General features: G+C 38.2%; 1 long non-coding RNA gene across 1 annotated transcript in view; it reads right to left on the bottom strand.

The window, feature by feature from the left end:
• LOC116664884 overlaps positions 1 to 17625 on the bottom strand; it is a 668708-nt gene that overhangs the window by 321249 nt on the left and 329834 nt on the right. Inside the window, exons 9-10 of the long non-coding RNA XR_004321387.1 lie at positions 16750 to 16871; positions 5894 to 6060 (exon numbers count right to left, since the gene is read on the bottom strand). This is a non-coding gene — a long non-coding RNA (uncharacterized LOC116664884). The remainder of the gene's footprint in view (positions 1 to 5893; positions 6061 to 16749; positions 16872 to 17625) is intronic.

Genomic DNA, 17625 nt, shown 5'->3' on the forward strand with positions numbered 1-17625 from the left:
TTAAATACAAACCACTTAAAATATGCATTAATGTATCATAAAAGTTCACCTCCAAGTAGGAATAATCCACCTTTAAATATGCACACTTGATGGAGACTTAACAAGAGTGTCGGTAACCTTTAGTATTAAATTGTCATTGTGCTGTCACACTTGCCTTTAATAAATTTATGTATCCCATTTCCCCATAAGACAACTGAGTCTCTGGTGACATCTCTTCCTCTCTGTCCCGGACAGGGTCCTATTGGTAAGCCCTCACAGCCAGGCCACCCCTATCTATTTGCCTTGACTTAACCCACATCACCTCACTGGCCTCCTCTGATCTAGTCATTCAGATTCTTCTCCTCCTTTAAATGCATCTTCAGTTTAATGTTCAGGTTAGCTGAGTAATCAGTGGTTCAGGTAAGGACTATTTCCTTTTCATTTCTTTCCCATGTGTGAGGATTTTTCAGCTTCTGTGTTCACGCTGGCAAGGAAAGTACTTTGATTTTAGTGCCACATTTTCATCTTTTGCTTAATTTAGAAACAATTTCAGCCCTGCAAACAAACCTTGCATATTTACGAACATGAGCAGGTTAAACAGTCATCTTTTATCTCTCTATAATTCTGTCATGGAGTCAAATTGTATTTTCAAGAAAACAGAAATCTTCCACAGAGCATATGTACACAACTCTAAACATCCTGAAAAAAAAATGTGGAGTGTAAGTAAAGCTATCTCTGTTGCATATTTTATCCTTCCTGCAAAAGGAGTTTATGTTTTTAGTAGCTGGGGAGATTCTATATTTAATTGATGCCAGAGCATCACTCAAAATTGCCATAAAAATGTCCACTCCAGTGACCTTTCCATGTTCTGTCACAAGCAGGAGTGATGGATTGACAAAGTGGTCCTGCACTGAATGTTGCTAAAAACACATCAGGTCCTTTTGTGCATATTTACAATATAGAGGATTGAGTTGTTTACGAAACAACCCTAGAAAGTAAAGGCTTTGAAAGTTTCCATTTGAAATCATTTTTTAAAAGGGAAAAGTTGAGTCACTGATATGATTTTAACACAGTAGTATTCTAGAATCAATTCACGGGGATTATATTCTTAATAAAAAAAAAAAAGAACATAATCAGTCACACGTCATTGTTTGTTCCAAATAGTGCTTTACCCAAATGCTAGTCAAAATGCTAGGAAAAATTACTGTATTTTACATAGAGCATTTCCTCAAATGAGCACTTTATAATGTAATGGACTACAGTATTCACATCATCCCTTCAAGAAGGTAAATAATGCCAACATTCATTATTACTGCTGTTATTGTTAACAATCATTACTATTGCTATTACTCTAACAACCATAATAACCGTTGTTTCTTTTCACCCTTCAGAAAACGCTATTAAAAACGAGCCACCCAAGAGGAAGTAGTACACATTGAAACCTTTCGGAGCTCTTCATTAGGACGCCAAGTCAGGGAGGGTGAGACAGGGGATAGGAAAGATAGAGGCAAAGACAGAGAAGTGTGAAAAGAGAGAGAAAAACAGTATTAAATGCTATTAAAAATTTGGATACAGGTAAAGAAAGAGACAAATCACGTGTGTCAAAGAAAAAGGAGAAAGTCTATTTTCAGCTTACAGGAAAAGGCACAAGAAAGATATAATCCTAGCACCTTTTCCTTGTACAACTATTCTCTTTTCTAGGATAAAGCCTGGATGCTTAGTTGCCGTGTCCAGCCACAGGAAGACCTTGGCCATCCCAAAGATGTGTGTGCTACTACAGCTTCACGTGATTCTTACGTTCCTAAAAATGATCCCAACAATGAGTTTCAAAACATCAATTCTCAGCCTAATCAGGCTTCACTCTACCCTGAATTCAGGTATCAGGCCCGAAAGCCTACCACCATGTTTCATTTAGCGACTGCGATTTTTAAAAAGAGCAGGAGGTTTCAAACAAGAATGGAAATGATTGTGTGTAATGTGACAGCCAAGAGCCCGGAGAAATAAGAGCAGCGCCCGTGGAGAGGAGACGCAGGAGGCCGGGCTTGATGAAACGCTGCTCGGAGCACCGGAGGCCACTTGAGAGCGAGCATTTGCTGTGAGAAAGAACAGTACCTCTAAGAAGGAGACCACAGCCAAGTTCTACAATATTTTATATTTTTACCAACAGAGTAGTCTTGTCATACAAGAAGAAATTGTGAGGGAGCATGAGGCCAAGTTCATAAAGTAATCCTCTTACTTGCCATAATATTCACACATGAGCCGCTCCCTTTAGAAGTTCCTTATACTGTCCCATTCCCTCAAACTTGCAAATAGTGGCCATGTAAAATGCCAAAACTTTGATCTTTGCTTATAATAATTTATTCAGCAAAAATGTATTAAGCACCTTAGTTAGATACAGAGTGGATTCCTAGGCCAGATACTGAAGACAGAAAGGTGACCACAGTGTGATCTCCATCCTTACGTAATTTTAAATCTTGTAAGGAGACTAAGAAGAAAGGCAACAGTAAAACACAGCCTGTTCCCTGTTACAGGAGAGGTGAGTGCAGGGTCCCATGGGAGCACAGGAGAGTCACCAACTCACACTAGGGAACCAGTGAAGACTTCCTGGAGAAGACTATGCATGAGCTGATCCTTCAAGAATCAGTCAAAGTTAACCCTGTAGAGAAAGAGGGATAGGGACCCCGGACTGAAGGAGCACGATGTACTTGGAAAGTATCAGTAACTGCGCTTTGTATGGAGAAGAACCAGCAGTTAAGACAAGAGCAATCAGCTGTGGGACTGAAGTAAGAAAGAATTTTCAGGCTAACTAGCAAACCTGGCCTTTTACCCTAGGGATATTGAAAATCACTGTAGATTTTTAAAAATCAATATTGAGGCATAATTTACGTACAATAAAGTACACTCATTTGAAGTATATAATACAATGAGTTTCGAGAGAGACATAAAGCTGTATAAATACAACTATAATTAAGATCAGAACACTTCTATTACCTTCCCAAATTTCCTCAAGTCCCTTTGCAATTCATCCCTCCCTCTCAACCCAGCTCCAGGAAGCCATTAATCGCCACCTTGTCTCTACAGATTAGTTGGATTTGCAGGTGTGGAACAAGTGGTCGTTCCCAGCCTAGTGCTAACGTGAATAAAGCTGCTATAGAGATACCTAGGAGAAGTATCTGGCTCATACAGTCGGTGTCTATTTAACAGGTTTTCCAAATTGGTCATACAATTGTGTATTTGCACCAGACATGTATAAGAATTTCAGTTGTTTCACATCATCTCCAATGGTTATTGTCAATTTTCTAACACATTTGTAGTGGCATCTCACTGTAGGTCTAATTAGCACTTCCCTGATGACTAATGATGTTGAACATCTCTTCATGTGCTTCTCGTCTATTTATATCTCTTCTTTGGTGAGGTGTTAGTTCAAATATTTTAACCAATTCTTTGTTGTTGTTAGGGGAAGGAGATGTAGTTCGTATTACTGAGTTACAGGAGTTCTGTATATATTCTGGACCTAAGTTCTCTGTCAAATGTATTATTGTGAGTATTTTTCCCCATCCTACATCTTGAGTTTCATGTTCTCAATGGTGTCTTTCAAAGAATGAAAGTTTTGATAATATCCAATTCATCGTATTTTTTCTTTATGATTCTTGTTTTGTTTTCAATCCAAGAAGGCTTAGACGTGAAACTGTTAACACTGGGACAAAATTTCTAAATGTGTGTTTTTGTCCATTTCATGTACATGTAAACTGTTTATCCTCCTCTTCTGAGTGGGATAGAAAAGAATGCATACTACAAACCCTTAGCCATATTAATTTGCTCTAATAATAGATAGCGTGTCTAACACAACAGGTACAATCAGAGCTACCACTTGGTTAAGCTGGTAGTTAAGTCTATGCTCATTCTCCAAAAGACTTCTGGTTTCTGCAGGAGCCAGACTAATGAATTAAATGAAAATAAAATAGGTAATATCACCCCTACATTTTTGTGATCCTTAAAGGTGGCACCAATTTCTGCCATTCCTTCCCCCACATACATATGAGCAGGATGAGATACTGTATTTTATTTCTCCCTTAGCATATGGAGGTGGGGCAGGCTTCCTCAGTATGACTGCTATTTCTCCCTAGGTCAAGGACTGAAAGTAGGAGTTATTCTACTTGTCAATTATGTCCACCTCATTTACACATTCTGAAAATAAAGAAATGACCACTGGCCAGGTATAAGGACCAGCAAGCCAGATTTGAGCCAAGACTCCATTTATTCCCTGGCCTCTAATATGTGTCAGTGGCATCTCTTCTAGTCTTCAGTTATCAGTGTCAACCTAAATCCTGCATCTAATAATCCTCAAAATGTCTGGGTACTCCTCATTCCCCAGTGTACATTTACCCAAGTAAATAGACATAGGTTCTTTTGGGGAAGGACTGGAGGCATCGTCACAACACATTTTTGTCTGGTTATATAGGGTCCTTGCTTCTGCAGACACTGCCACCTCATTAGTCAATGGTATCTGGATCTAAAACTGTCTTAGGTGCCTGGGGAAAGGATCATGGCTTTTTACTGGGGAAATATCCTCAGTTCATCTATTTTTGCTATGTTTTGAATTATGTACTAGTATTTCACAAGAGTATTTAGCTGCCTACCTATTTTGACCCTAGGGACATTCAAGAACTTTGGGCCATTATTTCTTTAAATTTTTTTTTCAGTTCATTCTCTTTCTTCTTTCATTCCATACTCTAATTGACTGTATTTTAAATTTGTTGAAAATTTTCCACAAGTCTCTGACACTCTTCTCTTTTTGATATAGTTTCTCTCTCATCTTTTGATATTGTTTTCAAATTCACTGATTCTCTCTGTCAAATTTATTGTGCTACTAAAACAAGGCAATATTTTAAAATTTCAGATATTATATTTTTCAGATATAGAATTTTCCTTTTGCTCTTTTTATATTTCCCATTCATCTTCTGAGACTATCTTTTCTTTCATTACTTAATTGAGCATACTTACAATAGCTACTTTAAAGTTCTTTTCCAAAAAATAAAAATACGGATCATACAGGGGTTTGTCTCAGATGATTTTTTCCCCTGAAAATGGCCACATTTTCCCGTTTATTCAAATATCAAGTAAAAATGGATTTCATTCTGAACATCACAAAAGTTATGTTGTAGATTCTCTCGATTTTGTTATATTGTTCTGAAGAATGTTGCTTTTGTTTTAGCAGAAAATATAGGCGATTAACTCGGTTACATACAAACTCTAACTCTGTTTCACCTGCAGTAGATGGCAATTCAAATCCCAATGAAGTTCTTTCATTTTTAGCATCATTGAATCTATCCTTACTTGTGTAATTCACACCAGCCAGATACTGGGCAGCATTTACACACTACGATGGGTACCCACACTTTTTGACAAGGAAATGAAATGCTCTGAATCTCTCTCTCTCCCTTTTGGTCTTATCTTAGTGTTCTTCCAGCTCACAGCAACGTGTGATGTTGTACGCACTTACTTTGTCACTAAATAAGTAAGAAAGGGTTAATCATTCTCCATCTAGAAGTCCAAGCAAAGGCTTCATATATACTTTAGTTCTAAAGCGCCTCCCCAAAGCACTTGAGAGTCCAGCTTTTCCTCCAGGACTGTCTATAAGATTGCTCATATTGCTTTTCTACGATTTAAGCTGCAGAGGCCAAAAGAGTTTTACCGATTCTGATGGCTCATTGGCCATACATTTTTGTCATCCTTACCTGGAAGAAAAATATGCATCCTTCAGAATCCAGCTAAAGTGCTACAATTTCTAGGAAAGTCTCTTATAATCAGCCTCAGGCTCCCCTGAATTTCTCTGAACCTTCTGGCAACATTTTGTATCAACTAATTTACAAAATCATTTGCACCATTATCTTTTTTATGAGTTTCCACATACCTGGGACTTCCATCTTCTGGTGCTCTCCTTTCTGTAACGCCCCCTTCACGTTCCTTCAGCGATAGCGGCCGTAAGCTCTGTCCTCTGATTCCTCAGGTCAGGAGGGCAGTAGGTTTTCTATGGAAGTTTCAGCTGCCTTACACCAAGACATGAATTTCACCTCCAGGCTAAAATCACAAAAACAGGGAACTTACCATTTGTCATTCCCTTTTTCTAAGTTTTATCCCACCTCCCCACTCCAGAAAGTCTAAGGTTAAGGTATTTTTGGAATATCCAGTTGGAGATATCAAGTATGAAAAGGGATGGGCCAAAATTGGGTTGGGTACCCCAAACTATGGATGAACAATTCATAATTATATTCTCTCTTGCCTTTCTCCACTACTGAAGAGGAAGTTTAATAATCCATTTTACAGTTCACCTTAAAATTATGGAGAGCCAAATGACACTTTGTTAGAGGTACATCTGAACATATGTTGAGTGGGATTTCTAGTGAATATTTTGTTTTCTAATAAAAAAAAGACAGACTCAGCTATTCATCCCTTCTTCCATGTTCCCTCTGTGGATGTTGATGCCAGGAGATGCAGCAGCCACTGCATGACAAGGAAGCAACAAGCACGAGGAGAAAGGCCAATATGCTAACGATGTTGGTGCAAAGAAGGCAGGTGGAACTTGGATCATTACTGACTAGCAGGTCTTCTGCAAAAACTGTGGATTGACTGGCTTTAGACTTATAATTCCTACGTGGGAAAGATATGCCCTATTTTTTTCCAGCAGTTTGTCAGATTTTCTGTTAGTCACAACTGATAACTTCCTACTCGATACTGTGAATATATAGAAAACAACTCAAGAAATGTCTAGGCAGGAGATGGGTCAAGACAGTAGACACAGCAGTTGAAGCCCTGGTTGGAATGAGATCACCATGTGAGAATATCATAGACTGAAAGGAAAACAGGACTGAGAGTCAAGTGTTGGAGAACACTGGCACTTAAGAGGCACTGGAAGAGGAAAGGAACAGCTAAAAAGAGATGCATGACTATGAAGAGAAAGAATGAAAAAGAGAAAAGGATGACCTAGAAACCAAAAGAGGGAAAAGCAGGTGTCAGTGTTCAAATGCTACAAATTAGAGCTAACCAAGCACAGGAAAGGGTCCCTTAGGTTTGCTGATATCAAGGTGGAGCATTTCAGTGGAACAGAAGATGAGTTCTAATAAACCTGGCTTGTGGATAATCTGTTTATCAGCCACAGACTGCACTGCACCAGTCACCCCAGTAAATGTAGTCTGTTGGTCCCAGAGCGGACCGTAAAAGAGAATGTGGTTGGATCATTGCTCCAACTGGAAATACAATTCCAAGTGCAGGCTCTATTGCTAGAAGGACAATAGGATCTTTCTCAATATGAAAGGCAGCATGTTTTATATCCCTTGAAAACAAAAATAACAGCTTAGGCTTAGAATGACCTACCAAGTAGGCAACAGGGTGAATTTTAGCAACTCTTTCACTTTTAAAAAAACAAGCAAGACTCTGAGACTTAATACCTGCCTGTTCCCTGCAACTGTGACACAGGCCTCAAGCATGCTTTGAAGATGACAGGCACTCAAGCCAGTAATAGAGGGACAGAAAGCGAGAAGAGGAGGGGATAAAATGGAATCAGTGAAATACAGCGAGGAAAGGAACTTAACAAGTGTTCCTTTCTTCTTCCTGTCAGTAATCAACAATATGAAAATATTAGGAAAGGGAAAATAAATTCCACAAGAAAAGTTATAAAGAGGAACAACAGACATAAAGAGTGATTAAAAGAGAGGCAGACCAACTTTCAATGTCTGACTTAGCACTGAGGGGTCTTCACAGCTGTAGAAAATGTTCCTTTTTTCTTTTTATTGCTTTGGAATTGGTAAGAAGGACTTGAAACAGCATGTGAGAATTTAAGAGTGTTTCTTTATTTATTTATTTTTGAGAATGCTTTTAACCTAAAGAAGATGTATGGAAAACCCACAAAGCAATTACTAAAAGTGAAAAGATGGTTATGAACAATTAAAATCCTTTCTGCTTCATTAGCTTTCATTGTTAAATGTTGTCAGTGATTAATGCCAGGCTGAGACACTGAATATGTCTCTCAAATAGCACACATATCAAGAGAAATGAATTAAGGAAAAAAGCAAAGCAAGAGAACCCACAGAATAAGCTTGTTAACAACATGACATGGGTAAAAGGCTCAAATTAAAAGGGTACGTCTCTATTTGAGCATCCCACTGGTCACTTAGTGCTCACAAAACTATATATGTGCATTCTTTACATTTTCCAAATACATTCCTCACCAATGTAAATGCAGTACAGACGAACAGGACTACATACATAATTTGTAGGGTCCGAGGCAAAATGAAAATGTGGGGCCCTTTGTTTAAAAAACAGGAGAAAACAGTGCCTTTAGAAGTACTAAAATACAATTTTTTTTCCAATCTTCTCACACTCTTTCTCTCGACTTGTCATAGTGTTTAATATTTGCTATTTAACAATAATTCTAACTTTTTTTAAATTAAAACTCTATATGGAATAAATTTTATCACCTTTTAATATGCAATGTCGTTTCAAATGAAAATATGAGAGAATTTAACTCATCCGCAGCATCAAAAAATTATGTACCTGAACTGCCTTGGGTTGTACATGTATATGTATTTCATTCTCACTGGAGCAGCAGAAACATTCAGCAAAATTAATTCAGCTAGTTTTACTTCTTAGGTTAATTTTTAATACTTTTATATTCTGGTAAAACAAGCATAACATAAAATTTACCACCTTAACCATTTCTAACTGTATCGTTCAGCAGTATTAGGTACATTCAGGTGGTACAACCATCACCACCATCAATATTTCACTTCCCTATATGCACACATTTCACCAACACTTCACCTCTGGCTGACTGATGCGTAAGGAAGCACTTAAAAAAGAAGGTACTGGAAGCCCTAATTTTCCTTTTCTTGTCATTACTTTCGGTGTAAATGGTTAGCTAATGCAAAGAAGTAACACAAGTAAGAAAGGGTGGCTGTTTGTTTTTTAGAATGCCATCCTAGCCTTCTTTCTGCGTTAGAAACAATCTTGGTTCAACGCGGAAATGCGGCCTCTAGGGACGGTCAGTACACGCCTTCCACACCTTACTTGGTTTTAACTTCTTACTTCCTAGTGGCTTTGGGCAGCACTCAACCCCCAGATATTGCGGAATTCCCGCCATATGCAAATAAGGCAGCCAAGAGCAGAGGACACGCATAGTATGCATATTTTCCGTCTCCTCCTGTGCTCCATTTCCCCGTTGGCCCTGACTTACAACACACCAGTTAAAAGACAAAACGGTTTAGCATTTCATATGGCGACAGCAGGGCATTTAACCAGGCAGAGCAGAGGCCCTGGGTGGCGGCACAGGTCGGATGCCCTCGAAGCTGGCGCTGCAGACCTGGGAGACCGAGCAGGACAGAGTCCCCGCACTCACGGAGCACTTTAGAGTTTACAAAGCACATCTCACCCTTCACCTCACCTGACTGTCACATTGCTTCACTCTGCAGGCGAGCAGCTGATATCCGTGGTTAAATTAAACGAGGAAACCATCAGACTGAGGTGGCTCTCATGCCAGGGCGGCAAACAAACCAAAACCTAAGCCAGGAAACGCGCCAAAGCTACGAAATCAAAACGCTAAGAAACAACCAATCACAGACAGCGAACTAGGCTTCAGGCTGCAGCCACGCAAACTCCTGGCGGCTTCCGCGCGCTCTCTCCGGGCGGTTCCCCTGGCCCCCCCCCCCCCCCCAGTCCTCTGAGGGCTCCCAACCACTTCCTATTTGGCGCCGGGTTGGGGTGCAAATCTATTTCTGCTCAAATAAGCTTTTCAACATTTTAATATGTTTCAGTTGCTCTTTTAGCACCTCTTACGCGCTGAAGAGATGCCTGATAGCTCAACTTCGGTGGGTAACTATTGGCGGCACGTGGACCAGAAGCCCGGCATCCTGGTCCCGAGTTAGGTTTCTGACTCACGGTACCTTTCCCCTCTAAGAGCTGTCAGACTGCAAAGGGAGAAACTGCATTTTTCTGTCCTTAGGGTGCATTTTCTGTGTAATTCCAGAAACAGCAAAAAGCCGTGGATTCTGGTACATGGAATATGTTAGTGGCAGAAGGGTTAAAGGAAAGAGATGATCAGAGTCAGGAGGAGAGACTCTGTGAAGTTCTCCCAGGAGGACAGAGGCTTTGAGGGAGGATTCGAAGTGAATATTGAGGAGAAGCAAAGCCTGTGTGGAGAAGAAATGTCCTCTCCCAGAAACGCAAGTGAGAAGGAGCAGAGAAACTGGAGTCTGGGAAGGTCACAATTTCCATGCTTGCACGAAGAGTGTCAGCTCAAGATGCCATGTTTGGCATAAATTTCTTTAATTTAATCTTACAACTGATCTACTTAAAGCCATTTTCCTGCATCCTTAGGTAGTTAAGTCAGTGGTCTCTTCCTATACTACTTTGTTCTAATAGCCAAACAGCCCATAAATGCAATTAATACAGGCAACTATATATATGGCATGTTTCTAAACTCATTGTTCGCTTTCATTGGTTGGCTTCTGATGAAACAATTTTTAAAAACAGAAAAATAAATGTACACCCAAAAAAAATCACTGGAAATGCTAAAGTAGATGATACACAAATTTTAAAAAAAGGTTTAAATACTCTGGGAATACATATCTCACTAATGCTATCTGTTAAAATCATTTATTAGTGACCACTAGTCCTGACTTTGCTTCCTGCCACCCGGCTGCAATAGAACACCTTTTTTTAACTCATCATATATCTTCTTGATTGTTCAGTGTTTCAAAAACTTGGCTTTTCTACAGAAGTTGTAACCAAGTTTGCATCTAAAGCCATTTATTCGAGGCTTTTATTCGAGGGCATTTTTTCAAGCAAGGAAGAGTGCTCATTCACTAAGGCAAGAAATCCTCTCATTCGATATTCTCAGAATTTCTTGTCATCTGTATGTAACTGCCAGCATCTCACTCACCTTGAAGAAAACATAGCACACCAATATAAGCAGCATGAAACCCTTGTGATTATGCGTTCCCTAGGCGCAAAGAAAATCATAGTCACTTCATTATCTACTCGATGTTTCTCCTGTTTCCCCTCCTGACACTTAAAAAAATAAACTGATTTCATTTACTACTTCTACTCTCGGATATTCAAAACACGATAACACTTTATTGTAAAAACATAATAGTTTTAAACCTGTGCTCAGTGGGAAATAACCTGGTGAAGTGATTTCCTCACCCAGTGACCCTGTCTGACAGTGAGAAACTACCTGGAGGGATAGAGGGTTAGGTAAAGAAATTGAGAGCCCAGTGATGAGGTGATGGTGTTCGATGTGAACTCCTTGGGGATATCATCTGTCCTATGCATTCCCTTTTCCCAAAAACTAACACAGTGCCCGGCAAATAGTTGAAAGAACACAGGTCCCTTTTGCTATCTTAGTCAAAGGGCTTTACACTCTTCAGTGTTTGACGCTGAAAACGGAATGTTGAAAAGGGATTGGGTAAATTAATCCAGAGTTTAAGACAAACAGAAATTCATTCTCTGTCGTTGCTCTTAGTGTGAATTTAAGCATGACTTTGTTTTCAGCAGCTCTGTTCTTAAGAAGGCAAATAACCAGATTGTAGAAGAGCTGAAATATGCAAATTTTTCACCTGAGCCACTCAAGCAGGTAGACAGATGATCCATTTTTCACCAGCACATACAGGAAGATAAGTGGATTGCCAGAAGCAAAACTACCTCTTCCACCCTGCTATGCCCCATTTTGGGGATACTTAGTGACTCAGATTGTGTCTTTCAATCTGTTTATAACTACACAACTATAAATAACATGGTCTCCCTTAGGCATCCTGTGAACAATAAAAAGAAGTTTCTAAGAATAATAATACTAAAAGTCAACGAACTATATTAATACAGTATAAAAAACAAAACTGTTGCCTGGCAATTTGGTGGCATCATGTAGAGGCTCACTTGAAAATTCTTAACTAGGAGAGATTTTTTTACTACCTCAGGAAATCTCCTTTATCTCTCTCTGAACATTGAACTTAAAATGAATGAAGGATTACAAAAATCCTATGAAAAATCTTCCACGTCAAAAGGGGGAAAAAATAAAATGACACAAAATTTGTTAATAGTGACCCACTGATAATTTTGGCTAACTGTTATTAAGCTGAGTCCCAGAGAAGAGATTCACTGCATCTAGAACAGTGTTTTGCAAAATGTGCTCACAACATATGCAAAAGGCAGACTCTTTTATTCCACACAGATCTACTAAATCAGAATCTTTGGATGTGGGGATATCTGCATATCTGACCGGGTTCCCAAGGGATTATTCAACATACTGAAGTTTGAGAACCACTCACTAGTCTAGAGTTTACTGGTTAGTTTCCAGATACCATTTGAGGATTTCAGTGGTGAATTAGTGAATGACATGTCCACCAGACTTGCCTAAATGCAAACTCATTCAATGAGAATTATCTACACTGCTGCCTGTCTTCATTAGATTACTTTTTTATTAGAAAATGGCATCAATGCTCTCTGTTGTCCAGTTGATTGTCAAGAGTATTTAAATATGTCTTTAAGAAGCCACTTCAACCTTCTGTACTTTTGAATCATACCAAAAAATACAGCATTTTATTTTGTTATATTATCCGTATAGAAAGTTCAACCATAGTAATTTTTGTGGAGTGTTAACTGAAGGATGTTCAGTTTCTCTCTCCCCATTTATATTTCAAATTATCCTTGAGTCAAACCAGACTACCAGGCATTACTTGTCTCTGATAGGAGAACAGAACTGCTTTTATAAAACTGCACTGACTGCTGTGTAGCGTTATCAGCAAGTTTCCTCTGAAAGGTGTACTGGGAAGATATGGTCAAGGACTTTGTTCAGTACATCCCACTATATATCCGTTATGAAGACTATGGTTTGCTTACCAAGGACAGCAATAGTTCTGCCCTAAGCACAAATTATCCTGGATCTCCCTTTGCTTTGACTGCTTGGATTAGTAAGTATGAAGTATGTAATATCACAAAGTTTATGATAAACCTAAATACTAACTGACATCATTTCCCTTTCTTAATTTCTTTTGGGCCTGTTTTCTTCCCTTTCTTTACTCTTTATCTTGCTTGTCATGCTTTTTATCTGAGGCTTCTTAAATCATTTTTGGAATAATGAAGGCCATAAATAAACCTTTATTATACTAATGATCAGAGTTGCATAGTCCTAACTATTCAAAATCTCACTGGATATGATTTCTATTATACAAACTTCATCATTCAACTTTCTATGTAAAATCTCCACTATACAAGTTCAACATTTAATGTTACACTTATAATACAAGAAAATTTTTCTAATCTATAGGACTTGACTGAGAATGGCATGGGCAATCATGGGATATAGTGAGTTCTCCATTATAGGAAGTAATCAAGCAAAAACTAAGTGACTACTTAGCAAGATTATTGTAAAAGGGTTTTGATGTCAGATATCACATTGGATGACAGATAGACTCAATTATCTTGAATCTCTTCCACCTCTGAAATCCTTCAATCTATTACATCTTTTAAAAATTATTACAGTTAATATTATCAAAAAAAAGGCAGCAAAAAAATTAAAAGAAACATACATTTCTCAGTAAGGAGTACTTAGACAACTACAAAGCCGGGGAAAAAAAGCATTCCTAGGAATAGACTGAATAAAACCTTTCCGTATTGTATCTTTTTTTGTCAACATTAGCAGGCATGCACTGCTTGCCTGGGTCTCCAGTTTCTATCCCAAATTGTATGAATGAACAAGCTACCGTGAAGCCTGAAAGTGATTTAGGGACTTCAGTTCAGCTTTTGCTTCGTATTTCTTCTGATAAAAATGTTTTTAAAAGTATAATCTTCAGTGCCAGGAAATCAATTAACTTAAAAAATTGCCAACTCTGCCAATAACCAGTAATATGAATGTAACCTTTTTGCATCGAGGGCATGAAGAAATTAAACAATCAAACACATTCTGCTAAATCCAGCCCTGAGAGAAAGTTGTTTCTCTGAAGTCAGGCTCTTTTGAAATGAAAGATGGAAACAGCAATGAAGGAAAAAGCATCTGAGTAATCGTACAAAGTCTTCCAAGTGGCACTCAGCCCAGAACACACTTTTGTTGTGCCCAAAGGCACAAAAATCTGTGGAGACCCATCTGACCCCAGCCTTTCAAGATATAATGGGGCTCTCTCCAAGAGAGAGCCCTTCTTTGGAAAAGCCAAGGTTTATATAAATTGGTAATAACAATTAGAAATAAAAATGATCAAGATATATTATTGTTGGATTCTAGAACAGGTGTCAGCTTATAATGTAAAAAACTAAAGACAGAAATGTTGCAAATGCAGAGATGGAGAACTCTATGACATTTCTATACTAATTACTGATACTGAATAGGACCAGACCAGATGAGACACAGAGAGGGTAATTACATTTTTAAATTTTTTTGAGCCTCTCTTTGTGATCTACAGTAGTGGTCAGCAAACTACAGTCCATGAGCCATAGCTGTTCTGCTCCCTGTTTGTGTTAAAAATTAAAAAAATCCCTTTCTTGGAATTCAGCCACACCATCCTTTATGTCTCACCCATGGTTGCTTTCACACTACCACAGCCTCAGTGAGTAGTTGTCACGTAGATGATGTAACTCGCAAAGCCTAAAATATTTCCTGTCTGACCCTTCACAGAAGAAGTTTGGTGACACCTGATCTAAAGTGTGATCAAGTTTATATGAACAGGCTTCCTTTGAACTACGCTTGTAATAATTCTTTCCAAAATTATTTGCGGGAGGAAATTCTCCTTGCTTTTGTATCCCTGGCAATACCTTAATTTACCCCCTTCCTTGAATGGTAGTTTTCAGTGTGAAAGTTATTCAGCATTTTGAAATAGCATTTCCTCATCTTCTAGTATTTAGCATTGCTGATGAGAAGTCGTCTATGATTACCGTTGCTGTGTAAATAACTTGTATTTCCTCTCTGCTTACACTTAAAATTTCATTTTTATTCCTGAGACTTTCTAGTTTGAGGACACCATTTTGATGTGGTTCTGTTGTCCTCTGTCCCAATGCACGATGAGTGTGAGGCGTCAATATTTAGTTTGCAGATTTTCTTTGTTCTGAGAAGTTTTGCAGCCAGTATTCTCTGGAACATTGGTCTTGTATCCCCTTCTTTTCTCTCCCTTAACCTAATCTATCTATTGGAGTCAGTTACTGTTATTCTATCTTCCCTGTTCCATAACTTCTCCTTTACATTTTTAAAATCTCAATCTCTCTCCATGTTAAATTCATTATTTCATTTACAAACAATGAAGGTAGCTTCCAATCATCTTTTTTTATTCTTTAAATTCTCTCTTCAACTATGTACATATTAAAATCTATTATTTCCATTTCCAGGATTTTGAATCAGTCAAGTGTTAAATACATCTTCTCTCGTTTTATGCTTTCAGTTGTTCTTTTTTATAAATATTATCTCTTCTATCATACCTCTGAATTTACAAATCAAATACTTCAGCAATTTTTAGATAATTCTTTCATTTTTAATTTTATATACATAATTTATTTTTACCATTAGTTCATTTGAGAGCAATCTTCCTTGACTTGACTTAAATACTTTGAAGTTTTGCTTTGCAGGCTTATCTTGAGAAGTAATTGTGTCCTCGTTATGGTTGTTGCTGTTGCAGTTTTGATTCCCTCTCTGCACATCCATTATTTTCTATGAGTTTTGGGGTTACCTGGCATTCTCACCCCACTCCCCCATGCAGAAGTAGGTCTCCTACAGTAACTTGGAGTTTCTGACCTATGGTGAGCTCAGCGAAATTTATCTCCTGCCACAGAAGTAAACATAGCTGCCCACAAGGCTTGTCACATTTTTCCTATTTCCACAGGTATTCAACTTCATATGAGCCACACCAGAGGCAATTTTATCAATCAGAACGTTCTTTCAGGCTTTTTTGAGAACGCAGTTTCATGCCATGAGCTAGCCCCAGCCCTTTACTTTGCCTGATGTACACATATACACTATCTTCCCAAAGGAGATAAACTCCACCTAATTCCAGACCCAGAGTGTCACCTTGCTTAATGCTTTTTTTATTTTCATTTCTGATTTATGGCGATATCTTTCTTTCGAGCACTGATACATCTTTTTAAATTTAATTTTCAATGCTTAATCTTTTTTGTTGTTGTTGTTGCAAAAACAAATGGAGAGATTCAAACCATAAACTTAACTATGCTGTTCTGAAGAGATGGAAGAGTGAACATTGAAATTAGAGACATAATCAGACTGATGAAAGTAGAGCATCTATAGTTATGATCCAGAAATTTCACTCCAAGATTTACATCCACCAGAAAGGCCAAAATATATTTATTAAAATACATGTACTAAAATATTCATAGACACACTATAATATCTCCAAACTAGAACTATCTAAATGTCTATCAACAGTAGACTAGATAAATAAATCATGGCAGGGTCACACAGTGGGACATTATTCAGTAAAGAAAATGAACAATCTGCAACTAGTCATAACGTCATGAGTGAACTTCACAAGTGAAACAGCAACAGAAAGAAGACAGACCAAAAAAAGCACTTTTTATAGAATTCCACTTAGATCAGTACTAGAATAAACCTATGGGGTTAGAAGTCAGGACAGCAGTTACCTTGTTAGAGGATTAGTGACCGGAAGGGATACTGGCCTTCAGGGATGCTAAAATGTTTCTTGTCCCAGGCACTGGGAGGTGTTTAGTTTGAGAAAATTCATCAAGTTGGACTACATGAGCTTAATTATTAATACTTTCACTCACCATAAATATTTTACTTGCATAAATTTCCTTCTCAACAAAATTCATTTGCCATCGCTGGTTTAGGTATTCAGCAGATAATTCCTGAATTAAGTAATTGCTTGAACATAATTCCAAATCTCATCCTAGAAAAAATAACAACTCTCTTAGATTAAAAAAACTTTTTTAAAAACTTGTGATGGATGTAGGAGAGAGGAATTCTGTCTTAAAAACCAAAAAATAAAACAAAACAAGACACCAGCAGGAAAACTCATTCTTTGAATATATTAGTCCCTACCTATGAGTTTACACTCTCCTTTGGGACATTATACTCTCTCCTCAGGAACCCAATACAGGTGACAATGGGGAAGCAGAACATGGTAGTATGAGAAGAGCTTCATTCATTTTTCTCCCATTATCCTAGGGGCTAAGGAGGGTCAGAAGGAAATGCAGGTCCTCCATGAAGGCTGGCAGTGAATACAAACACTACTGAAGCACTGCGGTGTCCAGAAGCTGTCTCCAACACGGTAGAGTGGGCTCTAGAAAGGTCTTTGGCTTCTCCTACCTACAGACTAATGCTCTGAAGTGCAAATTAAAACTAAGTCTTAATTTCCAGTATAGAACCTGTCACTCAAAGACACTGCAGATAGCCTTTCAGAAGGCTGAACTCATCTCACGATGAGATAGAAGAATGAATTTCTAAGTAATTTGTGAAGTAAAATGTAAAATATAACTTTAAGGGACCCAGAAGGATTTGCTTTAATAATTTGCCACATGGACTCAGAATGTGTCCTGAAATTCTGCAATACAGTTCTCCAGAATGAGCTTTGCCTTGGCAGGCCCAGAATAATTTCAGTGCAAAGTCACTGATAAAGCTAACATATATATTTCTTAGAGTTT

This window comes from Camelus ferus, chromosome 7 (assembly GCF_009834535.1).
Source record: "Camelus ferus isolate YT-003-E chromosome 7, BCGSAC_Cfer_1.0, whole genome shotgun sequence".
Lineage (NCBI taxonomy): Eukaryota > Metazoa > Chordata > Mammalia > Artiodactyla > Camelidae > Camelus > Camelus ferus.